The 19210-nt window shown below is 35.4% G+C and overlaps 1 non-coding gene across 1 annotated transcript; it reads left to right on the top strand.

Annotated features, from left to right (window-relative positions):
* Window positions 1–404: 404 nt before the first annotated feature.
* On the top strand, window positions 405–595 carry LOC143681978 (U2 spliceosomal RNA). Its single transcript, XR_013175010.1, has one exon. It is a non-coding gene; the product is annotated as a U2 spliceosomal RNA (small nuclear RNA).
* Window positions 596–19210: the final 18615 nt, after the last annotated feature.

Genomic DNA, 19210 nt, shown 5'->3' with positions numbered 1-19210 from the left:
AGAGAGAAGAGAATACTGTAGCACCACGAAGCAGAGTCCACGAGCCAATAACTTTTGGAGAGAAAGGAAAATGCCTCCTGGGGAGCCTCATGAAACAGGAAGCCAGAAGAGAAAGCTAGCAGATGATGCCACGTTCACCATGTGCCCTTCCAGATGAGAGAGGGACCCTGACTGTGTTCACATGTGCCTTTCCAGATGAAAGAGAAACTTTGACTGTGTTCACCACATGCCTTTCCACTTGAGAGAGAAATGCTGAACTTCATCAGCCTTCTTGAATCATGGTATCTTTCCCTGGATGCCTTAGATTGGACATTTCTATAGACTTGCTTTAACTGGAATATTTTCTCAGCCTTAGAACTGTAAACTAGCAATTTATTAAATTCCCCCTTTTAAAAGCTATTCTAATCGCTTCTCGGCCTTTTGGCTAAGATCAAGTGTAGTATCTGTTCTTATCAGTTTAATATCTGATACGTCCTCTATCCGAGGACAATATATTAAATGGATTTTTGGAATTAGGACATGGAATAGGAGCTTGCTTCGTCCACTCCACGCATCGACCTGGTATTGCAGTACTTCCAGGAACGGTGCACCCCCTTTGGGGGAATAATAAATGTATTCAAAAGTTAAAAAAAAAAAAAAAAGCTATTCCATTTCTGGTATATTGTATTCTGGCTGCTAGCAAACTAGAACACTTACCTTTTAATGATTTCCCTCCTCACATCTTATTAATTAATTCCCCTTCTTCACTCTTATCAGAAAACTGGGAGTCAAATTTAAAATCACCTTCTATTTTATCATTTATATCCATTTAAACCAACCTGTAAATCTTGCTTATTCTACCTCCTGCATTTTTACTACTGAATTCTTTGGAGTTATTATTATCAATTATCTGATTTACTAAAACATAAGTACAATCTAAATAGTTCTTGAAATCTCCTATTTTAAAAAATATTTTGTTACATTTATATAACATAAAATTTGCCATTTTAAACATTTTAATTGCAAAATTCAGTGGAATTATTACATTCACAATGATGTGCAACTACCATTACCAAATATTATCTATACTTTTAATCAACCCAAAGAGAAACTCTGTACCTATCAAGCAATATCCACATTCCCTCCTCTCTGCAGCCCCTGAGAAATTTTAAACTCTTTTTTGCTGTGAATTTGCCTATTCTAGATTTTCATATCAGTGGAATCATACAATATTTGTTCTTGTGTTTGGCTTTTTTCACTTTAGCATATGTTTTAAAGGTTCACCCATGTTGCAGCATATTATTAGAGCTTCATGTTTTTATTTAATATTTCATTATATATATATATACATATATATATATATATATATATATATATATATAGCACATTTTGTTTAGCCATTCATTGTTTAGCTGTTCATTTGTTGATGAACAGTTGGGTTGTTTCCATGTGTGGTAGTTAGGTTCAGGTGCCAACTTGGCCAAGTGAACATGCCTGGTTTTGTTGCTGTGAACATGAGCCAATGGTACAATGGAACGTGAACCTCATCTGTTGTTCATTACATCTGCAGTCGGCTAGGAGGTGTGCCTGCTGTAACGAATGGTGTTTAATTGGCTGGTGCTTCAATGAGAGAGCTCAACATAGCACAGCCCAAGCAGCTCAGCATATTTCATCTCATCACTGGCAGCTCAGCCCAGACCTTTGGATATGCAGAAAAGAATCACCCCGGGGGAAGTTGTTGGAACCCAAAGGCCTGGAGAAAAGGCCAGCAGAGATTGTCCTGTGCCTTCCCACATAAAAAAAGAACCTCAGTTGAAAATTAGCTGCCTTTCCTCTGAAGAACTAATGAAATAAATCCCCTTTTATTAAAAGCCAATCCATCTATGGTGTGTTGCATTCTGGCAGCTAGCAAACTAGAACACCATCTTTTGGCTACAGTGAATAATGTTGCTATGCACAATGGTGTCCAAATAACAGTTTGAATCATTTTTTTTTTGCAATTGTTTGGGTAAATACCCAGGAGTGCAACTGCCAGGTCATATGGTAATTCTATGCTTAACTTTTTGAGATACCTCCAAACTATACGTCACAGCAGCTGCATCATTTTACATTCCTACCATCTAAGCATGCGTGTTTAAATTTCCCCACATCTTTACCAAACAATGTTATTTCCTTTTTTGAAAAAATACTACCATTTTTAATTGTCTAAAGTGGTATCTCATTGTGATCTTTATTTGAATTTCCTTAATGACTAATGATGGTGAGCATGTTTTTATTTGTTAATTGGACATTTATTTATTTTCTCGGGAGAAATATTTCTTCAAGTGCTTGACCATTTTTGAATTCTGTTGCTTATTTTTTTATTACTGGGTCATAGAAGCTATTTACACATTCTGAATATTAAACTCTTGAAGATATATGATTTGCAAATGTTTTCTCTCATTGTGTAAGGTTTTTCACATTCTTGATAATGTTCTTGGATGCATGAAGGTTTTTAATTTTGATAAAATCTGATTAACTTCATTTTTTTTTTTTTTAGTTAAAACACAAGAGTTTTTAACTCTTTACTTAGGTTCCACAGATAGAGCTCACCTGATCTTTCCCATCAAGACCCTGCAATGTTCTACTCTTTGCAGCTGGAGCTCAATTTGTTTCCTCTTATTCAGATGGGTTTTTCCCAAAGTTTCACAATCTTGAATCCTCGTGTTTATTTGCTAGCCTGTAACATCCGTTCCTTTTTGTTCTCTCAGAGTCACTTTCCCACAGCCTGGGCAATGTTCGCTTGGACTTCACTTCTTCCAGCTTGGCCATGGTACATTTCTTCTGATGCCTCATGGAAGTGGTTTCAGAGCCCTCCTGTCCTTTCACCTTGTAAATCACAGGGATGCTCTCACACAACATGCTTCAACTGGTGATTATTTTTGGTAAGGTAGACAATGGGGTTGAAGGAGGGAACTCACAGGAGACTTCCAGATTATCCTCCTGCCAACCTCTAGTTAAAACTTGCCTTGAGAAGTCAGAGGACCCAGTGAACTAACTTCTGGAAAGAGGCATTCAATCTCATAAACCTTCTTGCCATCTTCAGCTTCCTCCTCTGTCTCACAGTCTTCCAGATCTTCAGAGACCAAGATGTTCAAGGCACCAATTTTCTTTAACACATAAGTCGTCTTTTAATTTGAGGAGTTAATAAATCCTTGCTCCATCACTTTCACTTTTTAATCTTTGCACAACTTTCGAAGTTCCGAACCATCTCTTCAACTTCTTCTTCATCTTTACTGTATTTTCTATCCTTATTTGCCTTGTGAAGGTACAGTGGCTTCTACTGCTCTGAGCTCACATCTTCAGCTGACTTATACCCTCTGGCCAGAGGTTGAGTGGCTTTGTCTCCATGCCAGAGGGTGACTTCCAAGTCTTAGGTAAAGCCTTTTTAAAGCCAGCATAAAATTCCTCAGGTGACACCACTCTGCACAATTTCTTCTCGAACGCGTTCAGATTATAAGAGACCCCTTTATCAACATGATTGAAACTGGCCAGACATGTAAGTGAAGGATGGAATTTCTCAGGGGACTGATGGCTCATAACACTGGTGTCTAGCTTTCTATCCCCATCACCGAAGAGGGGCTGGGAGTTGGATTGTAGGCTAAAGTCATTAACAGCTACCTTGAGGAGATCAAGGGGCTTCCACTCCACCTCCTTATATCACACACATTTTCACAAACTAAGACTCTTCTGATTGAAGGTCAATTGGCTTCCATTCCTTCTTGTTCAAATCTCCTACTGACTTACTATTTTCATGAAGCCTTTTTATAGCCAGCATAAAATTTCTAAGGTGGCACCACCCTGTACAAAGTTCTTCCCAAATAAGCTTTTATTGCAAGAGACCCCTTTATCAATATGGTTAAAACTGGCCAGCCATGCAGGTACAGGGCAGAATTTCTCAGGGAAGACATGGTTCCCAATACTGGTGTCTAGGTTTCTTTCCCCATCATTAAGGAGGTGTTAGGTGATGAACTGTTGGCTCAGGTCATTAATGGCTTCATTGCAAGGGGCAAGTGGCTTCCTCTCCCCATCACTCATATCTTCAACTGACTTGTGCCTTTCTGACTAGAGGTCACTTGGCTCCCAATTCTCTTCACTCACATCTTCAGCTGACTTACACACTTCGATAGAAGGAGTAGCAGCTTCCACTCCTCCTCTTCCACCATGCTCGCATCTTCAGTAGACTTACACCCTTCTGACCTTTGGATATCCTGATTTTTAATTGACTGAGCCTGGTTTGTGGCTCTTACTTTATCTGAAGGTCTGAGAACAACCCTATAACTCTTCTTTTTAACTCACATTTGTCTCCATGCCAGAGGGTGACTTATGATTCTTACATGAAGCCTTTTTACAGCCAGCTCCTTTATCAACATGGTTGAAGCTGGCCAGCCAGGTAAGTGAAGGCTAAAATTTCTCATGGGATTCATGGCTCCCAATACTGGTATCTTGCTTTCTTCCTCCATCTATGAGGAGGTGCTGAGTGAGGCACTGCAGGCGCAGGTCATTAATAGCTTCCTTATGACAAGACATCCACTCCTCTCAGTTTTCCTCAAAGAAATTCCTTAAAAGCAAATTGTGCTTTACTACATTCTGTGGCACGGTTGTGCTGGCTGGGACATACAAAGGGATATTATCTCTGTCACTACTGTCTCCTGAGTGGATATCTTGCTTTTACATTTTTTTTTAGTCCCCTGAGGCTCAATTTGAGTCTCTTGGCTTTCATTTTCTTTCCAAAACTGCCACAGTGCCCAAATTTTGCTGTATGATGAAACATAGGCAATTTAACCTTCTGTTACCTCTGCTAGGTGGTGGAGATTGTGGCACCAGAAAGCCAGGAAACTCATTTGGTGCATGAATATGGAAAGTAGGGATTTCCATTTCTCAAACCTGCTGTAGGCGTGCAGAAAGTTGATAGTGCCAAGGATTTGGGAAAGGCTGAAGGGCCAAGGGATACAAAGAAAATAAAAAAAAGGTCTGATGTTGCTGCTGTCAAAATACGTGTAGTTTTGTGATGAGATCATTTTCTAGGCATAAAGTGTTTGAAGTCAGATAACACTCAAAGGAAGAGATGAATGGGCCAAGCCTGGTTAGGTCCCAAACACAATCTTCAGTATTCCTTCCATGTTCAATCAGAGCTCTGCACAAGTCATGTCAATCATGAAAGAATAACTGCATTTTCTTTTGTTGCTGGTGTTTTAGTTTTATATCTAAGAACTCAATGTCTAATCAAAGTTCATGAAGACTTTCCCCTTTGTTATTTTCTAAGAGTTATATGGTATTACCTTTTATATTTACATCATTGATCCATTTTGAGTTGATTTTTGTTTTGCTATGAGGTAGGGGTCATACCTCATTCATATGTGTGGAAATCCAGTTTTCCCAGCACCATTTGTCAAAGATACTATTCTTTCCCACATTGAATAGACTTTTCATCCTTGTTGTTAATTGGTTTATATGTGTATCTTTATTACAGTACCACACTATTTTGACTACTGTTTCTTTGCTTTGTAATCTGAACATGGTAAGGGTATGTCTTCCAACTTGTTCTTCTTGTGAATTGTCAGGGTTATTTAGTGTCCCTTGAAATTCTATGTGGATTTGAGGGTAGATTTTCCATTACTCCAAAAAAGGCTGTTGGGATTTTTTTTTTTTTTTTTTTTTTAAAGGAAAGACAGAGAGAAGGAAGGAAGGATAGAAGGAAGGAAGGAAGGAAGAAAGGGAAACATTTTTTAAACATTTTCTTGTTTTATTGTATTCTGTTTCTCCGTTTTTGTTACATGGGCTGGGGCCGGGAATCGAACCGAGGTCCTCCGGCATAGCAGGCAAGCACTTTGCCCGCTGAGCCACCGCGGCCCGCCCGGCTGTTGGGATTTTGATAAGGGTTGCATGGAATCTGTAAATAGCTTTCAGTAGTATTGACAATTTAGCAATATTGTCTTCAAAAACATGGAATGTCTTTCCATTTATTTAGGTCTTCTTTAATTTTTTTTCAACAGTGTTTTATAGTTTTCAGTGTACAAGTCTTTTACTGGCTTGCTTAAATTTATATCTCTATGTTTTATTCCTTTAGATGCTATTTTAAATGGGATTTTTTTCTTATTTTTCAGGTTGCTAATTGGTGATGCATAGAAATGCAATGGCTATTTGAATGTTGATTTTATATCCTACAACTTGCTGAATATTCTTAGTTGCTTTCTTATGGATTCTGTGGTATCTTCCTTATGCAGAATTGTGCTATCTGTTGTATTAGTTTGTTAAGATGCCAGAATGCAATATACTAGAAATGGAATGGCTTTTAAAAAGGGAATTTAATGTTATAAGTTTCCAGTTCTAGTGCTGAGAAAACGTCTGCACTAAGGCACCAACAAGATATTGTCTTCACTCAAGAAAGACCGATACCATTCAGAACACCTCTATCATCTAGGAAGCCACATAGCTGTCATCCACTGGTCCCTTGCTCCTGGGCTCTGTTGCATTCAGCCTCTGTTTCCTGTGGAGCTCCAAACTCGGCATCCATGGGACTTTACTTAGCTCCTCCGAGGCCCAACTCTGGGTTCTGGCTTGCTTAGCACCTCATGGGAAGGCACATGGCAATGTCTGCTGAGCCCTGCATCTCCAAACATCTGGTCTTATGTTGGCTTTGTCAGCTCTGAAGCAACTATTCTCCAACTGTCTGGAGTTGCTCTGAGCTTTCTCCAGAATGTTTCCTCTTCTAAAGGTCTCCAGTAAACTATTCAAGACCTACCCTGAATGTGCAGAGTTACCTCTCTATCTAACAGAAAGGGCACACCCACAATTGGCCATGCCAAATCTTTTTGAAGATAGTCTAATGAAAAGCCACCCACAAACAGGGGCACCACACCCCCTCAGAGATAATCTAATCAAAAGGTTTTCTACCCAGTGGTATTAAATCAGAGTTAAAAGAAACAGCTGCCCACACAAGATGGTATCAGGTTTAAAACATGGTTTTTCTGGAGTATATAATAATTTCAAACAAGCATATCTGTGAATAGAGATAGTTTTACTTCTTTTCAGTGTTGGATGCTTGTTAAATTTAATTTTCTTGTCTAATTGTTCTGTGTAGAACTTCCAGTACAAACTTGAATAAAAGTGGTGAAAGTGGGCATCCTTATTCCGTTCCTGCTATTAGAGAGAATATCACTATTGGGGTCTTTCAACACTGAGTATGTTATCAACTGTATGCTTTTCACAAATGCCTTTTATCATACTGAGAAAGCTCCCTTTTATTCCAATTTTTCTGAATGGTTTTATCATGAAAGGGTGTTGGAGTGTGACAGATGTCTTTTATGTATTGAGATGATCATGTATTTTCGCTCTTTATTCTAGTAATCTGTTGTATTACATTGGTTGATTTTTCTTATGGTGAATCATGCTTACATTTTCGGAATAAATCCCAATTGGTCCTGATGAACAATATTTTTTATATGCATTTGGATTTGGCTTGTTAGCATTTTCTTGAAGATTTCATATCTATATTATAAAACCAATTTATCTGTAATTTTATTTTCTTATGATGTCCTTATTGTACTTTTGTATGATGATGCTGTCCTCATAGATTGAGAAAGGAAGTGTTCCACCTGTTCAAAATTATGGTAGAATTTGAGAAATAGTTGGAGTTAATTATTTTTTGAATGTTTGGTAGATTTCCCCTTTGCAGCCATCTCGGATATCCTTTACTTTGGGGAAGATTTTCGATTATTGATATTATCTCTTTATTTATTAATAAGTCTATTGAGCTTTTCTATTTCTTCTTGAGTCAGCTTAGATGATTTGTGTATTTCTAGAAATTTGTTAGTGTCATATAGATTACCCACTTGTTTGTGTACACTATTCAAAGTATTATTTTATTTTTTTCTTCTGTAAGATCAGTAGTAATATCTCCACTTTCAGTCCTAGTTTTAGTTATTTGTGTTTTATTCAGTTCTTATTTGTCAGTCTAACTAGTTTTCTCAATTTTACAGATCCTTCAAAGAACAAACATTTGGTTATTTTTGGTTTTCTCTTTTTTTTTTTGTTGTTGTTGTTCTATTCTCAATTTCATTTAAGTCCATTCAAATTTCTGATTTGTTTTTTTTCTTCTTCTTCTTCTTTTTCTAGTTCATCAAGGTATAAATGATTATTGATTTAAGATCATTCTTCTTTATTTATGTACACATTTACAGCCATAAATTTCCTTCTAGGTACTACCTTCACTGCATCTCATTGTTTTGGTATGTTGTGTTTACATTTTCTTTCATCTCTAAGTATTTTCTAATTTCTTTTGTGATTTTCTCTTTGACTCATTAGTTATTTAAGGGTATGTTGCCTAGTTCTCACATATTTGTGAATTTTCCAATTTTCCTTTTGCTATTTATTTTGAGCTTCTTTCTATATAACCAGATAAGATAATTTGTGCAATTTCTGTCATGTTAAAATTTGAGACTTCTTTTGTGAATTAACATATAATCTATTCTGGAAAATGTTCTCTGTGGGCTTGAGAAAAACGTGATGTCTCTTAGGCCTATTTTTTTTTTTTGTAGTGTTACTCAAGTCCTGTATTTCCCTATTGATCTTCCGTCTAGAAGTCTATCTATTTTTGAAAATGGGATATTTAAATCTCCAGCTATTATAGAGAACCTGTCTGTTTTTCACTTAACTTCTGTAAATGTCTGCTTCAAATATTTTAGGGGCTCTGTTATTAGGTACATACATGTTAACAATGGATGTACCTCCTTGATGAATTGAAATTTTGTCAGTATATACTAGCCTTCTTTGTCACTTATAAGATTTTTTTATTCAAAATCAATTTTGTGTGATATTAGGATAGCTATCCCAGTGAAATATCATTCCCATACTTTTTTTTTTTTTTTCGCATAGGCAGGCACTGGGAATCAAACCCAGGTCTCTGTTATGGCAGGCAAAAACTCTTCTTACTGAGCCACTGCTGTGGGCAGCCTCATCCCCACCCTTTAAATTTTAGCCTATTGCATCTTGATTCTAAAGTGAATTTCAGGTTGATATCATATAGTTGTATCATGATTTTTAGCCATTCTGTCAATCTCTGCCTTTAACTTAGATATTCTAATCCATTTACATTTAAATAACTACTGACAAGGTAAGAGTTACTTTTGCCATTATATATATATATTTTTTTAAATTTCTTATACCATTTTGTCCCTTATTTTCCTTATTACTACATTTTTTGGTAGTTTTTTCTTTTGTAGTGGACCATTTGGATCCTCTTCTCATTTCCTTTTGTGTGTTTATTTATTTATTTATTTATATTTACTTATTTATTTGTTTATTTATTTATTTATTTATTTCTGCATGGGCAGGCACTGGAAAACAAACCCAAGTTTCCAGCATGGCAGGTGAGAATCTTTCAAGATTCTCTTTTATTCATTCTCTTTTGTCAATTTTATTTTAATGTGACAAGTGTTGATCTCTTTGAGCTTATTTAATTTTGATTTTGCTGAAATTCTTGGATGTGTAGATTTAGAGCTTTCACCAAATTTGGAAGTTTGCAACTACTATTATTTCAAAATCCTTTCTGTTTCTTAACTCTCTTCTCCATCTGGGACTTTAAAATTCATGCATTGGTCTTTTTGATGATTCCCCACAGGTTCCTTAGGCTTTGTTCCTTTTTGTTATTCTTTTTCCTTTCTCTTCCTTAGTCTGGATAATTTGCAAATTTCTTATCTTCAACTTCACTGATTCTTCTGCCTGCTCAAATATGCCATTGAAGTTCTCCAGTGAATTATTCATTTTATTTATTGTATTTTTCAACTCCAGAATTTATTTGGTTCATGGCATGTTTCTCTCCAGGATTGGCAGGTTGGCTTTTTAAATTCCTCATATACTTCAGTGCTACCAAATGTCCTAAGCTCCCAAGGAAATTTTCTTCAGCTTCTCCTACTGGGCTCCAAGTGCTCTATGTCTCTACTGTAATCTTTTGTTCTGCAGCTTTATCATTCCTTTACAGTGTTATCAAACAATGCTAGCTGCTTGTCCTCTGCAGGAAGATTCCAGGATAGACAAAACATAGACAAATGCCTTGATTCAGTCCTTCAGCTACCAAGTTGGTTGCAACAAAAATACATACTAATTTGTAAATTGGACTTGTTTCTCTGTCCAGAATCATATACCAGAATCCCACTTTGGAAACATGGTCTTCCCAATCTTCACCCACTGCCAAGAGAAGAAGGTGATGTAAGGTCTAGTCAAAGCATTGCAAAGCTTTCCTACAGTTTTAAAGTTACCTTTTTCTCAATTCAGTGTTCTCTAATTTGCTGAAAATTTTCTCTCCTTTCCAGAATTATAAAAAAGCTTTTTCTGCTGTCTTTACTTGTTTTTCACTGGTTTTTAAAGAGATGGGAGCTCTGCTGTTGCCTATTCTGCCATCTTGCTGACCTCAATCTAGCCATCTACTCTTATTCCAACCCAAAACCACAATAAGTTACAGATTAAATATAAAACTTAACTTTATACTATGCTAAAATATATTCCTTAATATATCATTGTGTTTAGAATATATTTTTTAAAATACAAACAAGTCAAAATAATAAACTATCAGCAAGGCTCTGCATTATTGGACAAATAATTTTACAACTTTGTTTCATACAGCTTTTCTTCTTTTTAGCAACATGGTTTAATCATATTGACCATAGTTATGTACTATTATTTTTCCTCAAAAGAATCTTCATATTGCTTCACTGTTTCTTCAAGTTTTACTTTCATACTAGTGTGTGTGTATGTGTATATACACATACAGTTCTATTTATACATAAATTTCAGGGATTATAAAAGGTTTCCTGGAGAAAATGATGACCAAAGGGAAACTTAAAAGGATATGTTAGAGCTTTCTAAGTGAAAACTGACATATTTGGAGAGTTTTAAAATGATAGGCAATGAGGAAAATGTATCCAGCAGAGAAAATGCTATGTGAACGGAATGTAAAGTAGAAAAACATTTCTTGTTGGGAGAGCTGAAAGGAACTCAATAAGCCCAAAAGTAAGCTTATTCCACCATTCTTGTATTGGTTAACTATATGTGTATATGCGTGTGTGAACTGCTTCTTTGAATTTTCTGCAAATGCAAGTAACTTAGTAATGAAGATCAGGCTTTGTTGTTGCATTAATCAATTCCATTTGGTCATAGATTAACATTTAATAAATCAATAAATCTAGTGGTCCCTGTGGCCAAATAGGCCTCCCTGAAAATTAGACTGTCATGCTTATATCTCAACAGAAATGTGAAAATCGTGCCATTCATGTATAGTGCATTTTCCAATGGGACAAAATTATTAAGTCACTTGGGATACTGCACAATTAGTCAGGACTCCTTATTGATCCAAATTTACTTTGCAAGATGCATGTTTGTTGCATATTTGAAAATGGAATCATGTTTTGATGCTACAAAACACATCCAGACCAGCAAGTAAGAAAAGAGAGGGATTCAATCTTCAGTGCTTTTATTTCTTTTACTATGAAAGAGTTTTGAGAACACTTATGATTCAACACCATGAGGCTAATGACAGTGGATTTCAAAATGGGTCCATAGACGACAGAAATTGGTTGATTTTCAATATTTGTCTTTAACTATTCCAATGGCTTTACTTTTTAATTCCAAGTATTTTGGATTTGTTTGAATGATTTCATGATCTTTCTTCAAATAAGAGATTATCTGATCTAGTCAAATAAGCCAAAAGCCCATTGCTTTTGGTCTCATTTCTGTGCTCTTTCTACTGTGACATATTGACTAAAGCACTGATAAGATTCTAATTTATGTCACAATAATTAACACCTCTGAACATGTTTTACTAATTATTAAATATGACCATTATTACATATTCAAATATAATTTGGGGAATTCATTTGTATTTATTTAACTTTACCAGTATCCTATTAGAGTTACATTATATGCATCATTGGAAATCTTAATTTAAATCTTATTATTCTGTATTTAAATTTAAAAACTGCTACTGTATAGTGACACTGTTTCTATATCCACCAGAGTGTTTAATATTTTGATGTGAATCACTCAGTCAAAAATTAATTTCAAAAGAGATGTTATTGGTGGGGGAAAATAACTAATGACTTCTAAAAAGTGAAGAAATGTTTTTGATTGATTTGTTTCTTTCTAGTGAAATTTTTTTAGTTAAGTAAAAGTACTTTAACAGATTTCACCAGGAAAATGTGACTTTATAAATTTATCTATAGATGTGATTGAATCAAAGCCTGCATGTAAAAAGAAAGCAAAGAGTTTAAGGATATAGATGTTTAAACCATGGAGACCTACTGGTTCCACCTATCAATAACTTTCTTTGAAAAACATCACATCACCTATGAGATGTTTCCTTTATCCATGTCAATGTATAATGCAAGAGATTGAGAATGATTAAACTATAAATACAAATGTACTTAAATATATATATATATTATCTATAGGTGGTTTCCTTCTAAATATGCCCACTAGGTGCAGAGAATCTTAAATATTTATTGTTAACTATTTCAGTGAGCTTTCATATTACAGACCCACAATAAATTGTATTGAACGAATATATTTTACAAAACTAGATAAACAAAAAATGTATATAGGTTTTTATGTAAAGGAAATAAAACTTGATATTTTGCTTAAGTAGAATATTTTTATTAGGTAGAATTTACACAGCCTTTAATGTGTGGCTTGTGTTGCACCTGTGCAAGGAGATTGTGTTCTGGGTTTTATTCCCCAATCTTAATTGATGGTAGACAACTTTATTAGCAAATGTCTTTGTGATGATAATGTGGAAACCTGCTTGAGAAATATTAACAACTTAAGTGAAAGTAAAATAAAAGCAGTTTTTAAATAAGTTATGAGATGAATAGGTATCAGTTTTCTTTCTGATTCAAGCTCTTTACTTATATCCTGTTTTCCTTTGTTGGGTTGAAAATGTTAAATTCAAAGAAAGAATAAATTAGTTTTAGGTGTATTTTGGATGGCCTCCTACAGCCAAATGCCTATCCAAGTACCTACAGCAATCATTCTTTTCTTTTTTTTTTTCTCCTCAAGATATGTGGCTTAGCTGGTTCTTTATTAATTGGAGCTTCAAAACAAATGCCTAGTTTTCTAAATGGTGAATTGAACTTAAAGGAAAATGTAGAAAGAAGAAAAGTCTTGGTTAACTTTCTCTTCTGTCATCTAAGGCAGAGAGGCCATCAATTAACTATTTTAGTCCCATTTGCTAACGCCATCATCAACAACTAGCTGGCCCGTTATCTTGATTGGCCTTGGCCTTTTATGGTCAAGAACACTTTCCAGGTAGGATGTTCCACCAGTCGGTTCTATTACCTGGTGGCATGGGAAGAAGTAGTATTTATTCTGACATAACAAGATGTATGCTTAAGCAACCCCCCCGACCCTGTTATACCTATTTAACATGGACCCCACCCATATGTTACTACCTGAATCTAACGTAAAAAGGAAAAAAAGGAAAAAGGATAGAAGAGAAAAGAAAAGTCTCATAAAGAAAGAACTTTGATCCTTTTTATATTCTCACATCTGTCAATCCATTTTTGTCTTTAAGTAAGTCACTTTGTTCTGTGCTTAGTTAGTACTTCTGCTTCCTAGGAGTAAATTAAAATGTTGAGACTTGAAGTCCTTGTTCAATTTTAGAGAACAAGAAGTCACGATGTGGTCAAAAGTTTCAGCTCTGTGCATTCAGGCAAATCATTGATAGATGTTTATATAAACATTAGGGAATTGGACTTTAATTTTTGTATACTAATGAGTTTATGAATTACCCCAAGTCCATAAAAATATGTCATTTTCATTATTAAATGATCCTGCAAAGCATTTCACATTAAATTTTGGCCTTTTGGAATCATAAAAAATGTATGTTTTTTAATATGCTATATTATATCTTTTATATTTAAAAGTGTTGCTAATTGCTAAAAATGTTCTCTCTTTACTACATATACAGCTATACAGAGAAATAGAGTCACTATTTATGTTGATAATCTCATTGCTTTGTTTTCCTATTCTGTGCTCTAAAATCATCTGTAGCAACATCTGGTGGTGTTTTGCATGTATTCTGTAGTCACATTTTTATTTTGAGAGTCATTTGTTTCATTCATTCATTCAATTAATAGATATTCCATTGTATCTACTTTATGCCAAGTACTGAGATGATGAACTGTACTTCTACTATTTTTGCCTATGATTGTGTTTAGCATTAATTCATTGTTTAAAAAATAAGATTAAAAATGTGATTTTCCTTAGGGTATAAACCTCCCTCAATATCAATATCAATCCATATATTTGGGTGGAAATATTAATTTGATATTCATAACTGTCCTAAATCATTTGACTCCCTCTAAACATCTTGATATTGCTTCGCAGTTTTATCCTGCCTTCTCAAATTAGAATCAAATGGTTATTTTTTCATCATTCCTATATACTAGTGGACAGACATTTGACTTCATTGCTATCAATGAGATGTAGATGCTTGAAATTTATATTCAGAATTTAGTTTTCAGTGAAGCAATGGCAGTATGCATGAAATCCATTGCACCAGGTTCAAGGATCAGCAGTGAATCTGCAATTCCAAGTCAGGGGAGGTGGCAGCTCTCGACTGAGACTGCAGAAGCCTGGTTTTAGTGTCGTCAGCACGGTTAGTGTTCCTGCTAGGGCAGTTATGAATTGTGATTACTGAAGTCATTCCTGGAAACTCAGTCCAGTCCTGCTTCAATGTATGTCTTGCCCCTGGCCACAGCGAGTGTTCATTTTAGCATTTGACCCCATTAGAGGCAATGAGTTGCAATTCTAAAACCTCTGTTCCAGTAACTGAGAAGCAAAATTTTCATTGCCCCTGGTTTAGACTAAGTAAGTCAGAGTTAAATTTGGAGTATTCTCAGACTGAGGGTCAGACCTGCCTGGGAAAGAAACTAAGAGAAGGGAAAATGAAAGATAAAATAAGACAACCCCTTAGGTGGCCACAGTGGCTCAGTGGCAGAGTTCTCACTTGCCACACTGGAGCTCCAGGCTTGATTCCTGGTGCCTGCCTATGTAAAATAAATAAATAAAATAAAGCAATCCTTAATAAAATCATTTGACCTACCCGATCCAATTTTATCTCAAATCAGACACGTTCCTGGACTTGCACTTGTGACAGTCAATGAATGTCAATTTTTGTTTAAATAATTTTCTTCTAGTATTCTGCCATCTTGACAAAAAGATTCTTGAATAACACATATAGCACTATAAAGATGAATATACAGAGCTCTGGTTTTTGATCTGTGAGAAGGGGAGAATTTTTAAACAAAGAACGATGCAACCTCTGTTAGAACAGAGGTATTTGCAAAAGTCTCTGGGGGAAATTCAGCTTTTGGAGAAACCACACAGCAACTGTAAAGATGAATTATCAAGATGGATAATTAATTGCTCTGGAATTAATTGTTAAAAATTGGTAGAATAATGAAGAATGTCAAGATCAGAAAAAAAGTTCTAAAAAAGCTCAGGGTACAAATAGAAATCATGAATACTAAAAACCATTAATTCAATAATATAATCCTCCTAGTTAGCCCCCCATTACTTGTTAGCCTCCCATTGCCTTAAGATAGTGTGCAGTTTGCAAAGGCTTTTCAGAACTTCACTGAAATCCATTCAGCGCTTTCCTTGCTCATCCAAATTTCAAGACAAAAACTCAGAATCATTGTGCATAGAAGTAAATGCTTGGTCATTTTATGAATGAGATAATGTTGCAAATCTTTTACATTTTTGCTTGAAATCTAAACAATTGTAGTTTCTTTATTAAGGTACAACAAAATGTCAAATGTACTTTCTAGACTTAAGCTTTGTTCTTGAAAGGTGTAAGGATATAATTAATCACTTTGAACAGCACAAAAGATGGTTCTGTGATGTTACCACTAGCTTAAACATCTTGACTTTTCAGGTGAAGCTTTTCATATACTGAAAAATTGAAGTGGCCTCCTGAAAATTTTGAGCAGAATAGAAAATTCATTAAGAAATATGTGGCTTCTCCAAGCAATAACAATATCTTGTTGTTAATAAACAATATCCAAGGCATTCTTTTAAGAGAAAGTACTCACCACATGAAACAGAAATATCAAGTCTAAAAAATGGGATACTTGCTATCAGAGTACATTTCATTGTGGATCAAAAGATAAAGAGAGGAGACAGTGATAGCTTATTCTTATTTTGGCATTTTCACTTAAAGGTTTATATTCAGCCTTGTGTGGCCTTAAAAGAGTTTGTGTAAATTTTTAATTAAATGAAAATGTATATCATAGGAAGCTATTAAAATCCATTTTATAATATGAAATGAAGTTGAATATGACTTTAAGTGGATATGACTTTAAGTGAAGATACTATTAAAAAAGCTATCTTTTTTATAACATCAAGGCAACAGAGAACAAAGGACAAAAAGCTGTAGGGAGAACAAATAGATGAATAAATAACTTATTTCCTAAAAAATTTATGCAAGAAATGAATAAACTGAAATAATGAAATGTGTAATGTCAATAAATAGGACATGATCATTAGGGATGACGGATGATTCTGAGAGTTAACATTCAGCAATGTTTTTCATTAGGATATGAATTTTACAGAGGATAATGTAAATTCACAGAGGAGCAGATTGCTTTCAAAAACTTCACCTCTATCAATAACTTAGTAACAAAGATAGAAAAAATAAAAACATGCATTTATAAGCCTTATTTCTTCTGAGGAACTCAAAATATTTTGCTAGCTAGCCCTTTTCGGAGAGTACATGATAAACTATTTACATTTACAGGTAAATTAGTTCTTCTGAAATAGTTGAAATTACATCACTCATTAGCAACTCATACACTTGGAGTAACCCTGAGATAGAACGAAGGATATTTCTAAAGGTGAGCAATTTTCACAAAATTTTCAAGAAGATATATTGAGTAAGTGAATAATATATTATATATCCATACAATAGTGGGTAAGACCCTGTTTGAGAACTTTACACACGTTAGCTCTCACAATAATATCTTGAGAAAGCATGCTATTATTGTCACCATCACTTTACGTATTAGGAAAATAAAATACACATATGTTAAGCAATTTTCTGAGGTCATAGTACATGGCAAAGCCAGGATTTGATCCAAGACAGTCTGCTCCAGATCTCAGGCCCTATTGTCAAACATAAGCTCCAAAGCAAGGAAATAAAGAGTGTGGATTCTCCTTGTTCATATTCTTTTTTAAATTCAAAAGTAGGAGGGTGCATACACAAAATACCAGATTACTGATGCTCCCTCTATTAGAAAAATGAATGAGATTTAAAAAAAAGATCGGAATTAATGAGGTGGTAACCCTGGAACTAGATTGGACCTCTAGAACAAATACAGGAGTCCCAGAAGTGAGAGGCTGCTGTGGTTCAGTTCTTGTATGTGAAAACCTGAACTACTAATCAGTACCCATTTCTAAAGCCCATGGAAGCATCTTTGGACAAGGCTGTAGCTGCAGAAACACAGTCTGGATTCAGGAGTGATCAGTAGAGGGCAGGGCAGGCAGAGGATGCCTAGTCCACCAAGATTTTGTATTAACAATAGAGATCTGTCTGGAGGCTAGCCTTAGTTTTGAGCCTCTGCATAGCACTGGCATCTGGCATCCACTAGCAACCCTTACACCTTGTTTGGCAGTCTGTTTATTTGTTTTTCCCTCTGTTTGTGGGCCTTTACCAATCTGGCAGATCCCTGAGGACCCAGTACAGATGCCAGACTTGGTTTCAGCCCTCCTGGCAGCAGCAGCTTCTAGCCTCACACCAGCATCCACCTGGATATGAAGAGCCAGTGTACCATTTTCACTGCTCTCTCTCTCTCTCTCTCTCTCTTTCTCTCTCTGTTTTAGATCAGTTCAAAAAGGATGACTTGCCTATCCTAAAACCAATCCCTATCAAATACAAAGGCAATTTTGTTATCCATGATAAGCTCACTGGGTCTTGACACATCACATTATGGGGCAAAAACCTTGTGCAACTTCTTATATTCCTCCCTCCATATCCTTCTTTCTCTTTGTCAGTGAGTAATTCCCTGTATGTGACCCTTTCACTTCCATATTATGATGAAATATGGGGTCTGGCATTCAGAGAGTTGCTGAGAACCCACATGATGAAACTCAGAAACATGGGATAATTAGCTCTCCAAAGACTGAATCTTAACCAGAGAGCAATTGAGAAAGGAGACAGAAGAGAATCAGACAGATAAATCCTCCTTCTTCTTTCTTCAGTGAACTACTCTGAAGTGATTTCCCCTTGCAAACTTACCTGAGAAGTCCTTCAAATGGAATCAGCACAACTACTGAATGGTTTCATTGCATTACTCCATATCTTCCTATGGAGCCATCACTGTGGAGAAAATATTTAATAGTTTTTCGTCTTTTGAACTTTCATCGTCTCAATTGTCTTGTTTCCATTCTTACCTCCCTGGCTAGCACATCTCCAAAAATCACATTTTAATATTTGCCTCAGGATTTGCCTCTAGAGGATTGGGATAATTATGTACCCAGTTACATCAGTGGGATTGAGTTTCCCTTGTCAAGGAAGAAGGGGAGTATTTGTTGTAGGCAAACAAAACTTCTATTACATTGCCCAAACTTATGCAGTGTTGAAGCCCAGAATCAAACTTGGGCTGATCAAACTCCAAATTCTGTATTCCTAAATGCTATGCTAAATTGTATTAAAATTAGTGCATATGTAATTATCGAGCTTTCTGTCACCCACATACCAGGTAAAATAGCAGTTATAGTCATTATGTTTCCACTGTCTCCTATTGTCAGAAGAAAGACAGTCTAGGAAACTTTTCCCTGTGTGGCATTATCTGCCAATCCTGGTAATTATTCCCAATCTGAAAGAATGATAGACACTTGTCTTTCCCTCCTTAGCACTTTAATTAATGTTCTCTGTTGCACAATAATCCCCTGAGATGCAAATAATCTCAATGGTGATGCTTCATTGCTCCAGTTCAGCAGGTGTGCCCTCATGGAGATTGGAAAATAGAATTATATATAAAACACGCACCTTAGGTTATATTCTGAAACAATATTATTAGCCTACTTATATGAATATCAATTAAATAAAGACATTGTGGCAGAATTTTGCCTTTAATTTCTATTTAATTTTGGACCTGTGATTTCATTAACTTTTCCTATAAATTCCCCATTAATATTC

The sequence above is a fragment of the Tamandua tetradactyla genome, chromosome 4 (assembly GCF_023851605.1).
Source record: "Tamandua tetradactyla isolate mTamTet1 chromosome 4, mTamTet1.pri, whole genome shotgun sequence".
Classification (NCBI taxonomy): Eukaryota; Metazoa; Chordata; class Mammalia; order Pilosa; family Myrmecophagidae; genus Tamandua; species Tamandua tetradactyla.
This window is presented reverse-complemented; position numbering and strand designations above follow the sequence as displayed.